The sequence below is a fragment of the Pongo pygmaeus genome, chromosome 9, assembly GCF_028885625.2.
Source record: "Pongo pygmaeus isolate AG05252 chromosome 9, NHGRI_mPonPyg2-v2.0_pri, whole genome shotgun sequence".
Taxonomy (NCBI): Eukaryota; Metazoa; Chordata; class Mammalia; order Primates; family Hominidae; genus Pongo; species Pongo pygmaeus.
In genome coordinates, this window is record NC_072382.2 from 15,109,369 (window position 1) to 15,111,003 (window position 1,635).

Genomic DNA, 1,635 nt, shown 5'->3' on the forward strand with positions numbered 1-1,635 from the left:
CTCCAATAATCCCAGCACTCTGGGAGGCTGAGGCAGGTGGATCACTTGAGGTCAGAGGTTCGAGACCATCCTGGCCAACATGATGACACCCCGTCTCTACTAAAAATACAAAAATTAGCCAGGGGCGGTGGCTTGTGCCTGTAATCCCTGCTACTTGGGAGTCTAAGGCAGGAGAATCGCTTGAACCCAGGAGGTGGAGGTTGCAGTGAGCTGAGATCGCCACTGCACTCCAGCCTGGGCAACACAGAGAGACTCCATTTAAAAACAAAAAATCTTATTTGAAAATAATCTATGAAGATTTTTGACGGTTACTAAACAAAGTTTGCAAGAGGCTGAAAATTTTCATGTTTTCTAAGCTTGGCCAACTGGTTAATGTTGTCTTAAAATCCTTATTTATTCAATATTTTTATAATGTTCTAGTGTGATGTACCCACAACTACCTTGCCTTGTCTCAAAATATTTTCTATTTGTCTGTCTGTTTAAACTATCAGTTTTACATATGCTGTCATAAAATACTCGACTCTTGCTTTCTCTCTTTTCTTTCTTAATTCCATCAACTCACAGCAATCTACCTTCTTTGATTAGGAAAATCTACCAATTAACTCTACTCTATGACCGGTATTTTCAATCTTGCTCTTATTTGTGTTCTCTGACATATATAACTATATATTTTAACTCATTTGACCTTGAAATTTTATTTTGACTTACAAGTTACTGTCTTAGCCTTAATCAATTAAGAATGATAATGTCAACTACAGGAAAATAACCAGCATGCCTATTAATTCATTATAATGCCATTATAACTCTAAATGTTTAAGTACAGTAACTCTCATAGAAATCCTGATGTCTCTTTCATGAGATTATATCATCTTTGATGCAGGTACATCTTATATCTATTCCGCATACTTAGAGGTAAATCTTTAATGACCATTGATATTGATTAAGGGATGAAGTAGGAATATCTTGATACAATTAATATTAACCAAGAAAATGGCTTTTATTGTTAGTGAGCATATCCAAGACCTTTTAAAAAATATAAATACTGATATGCTGTCAAGGGCACAAAAAGAACAAAGGCATGATTAGCTCCTTCAGGAGAAATATAAACAGTTTAATCGATTAGGAAGCCATTTCCCCATATTCATGGCTTGAAGTAACAGTGGAGAGTCCATGCTCACTGGTAGGAAGTGCTATAATTTGTCAAGAAATTAGGGCATGAGACATATGGACACAAGAGATTTCACTTCTTTTGGGCCCCAACTCCTAATGCAATAATGTTTCCTTAGTTCTACCCTTTTGCTGATCCAGACACTTCTGCCCTATTCCCCACCTCATCTAATAATGGACAAGGCTTCCAAATGCAAAACTTAACACTAATACGTTTTCACACAGATGCATAATAAAAGACAGAAACTTGTGTGTCTTATATATTTTGTGTTTTAAAATAAGCCATAAAAGACACAAAAAAGAAAGAAAATATCATAGAACACATTCTAATCATCTGCACTTTAGGCACTGACTTCGCTACCACCAAGCAGACACTGAATCTAAATGAGAAGCAGTAACAAAAATGAAGAATTCCAGCAGGAAGAGCATAGGCAGCTTAATCACTATACCTCACCAATTAAAATTAAA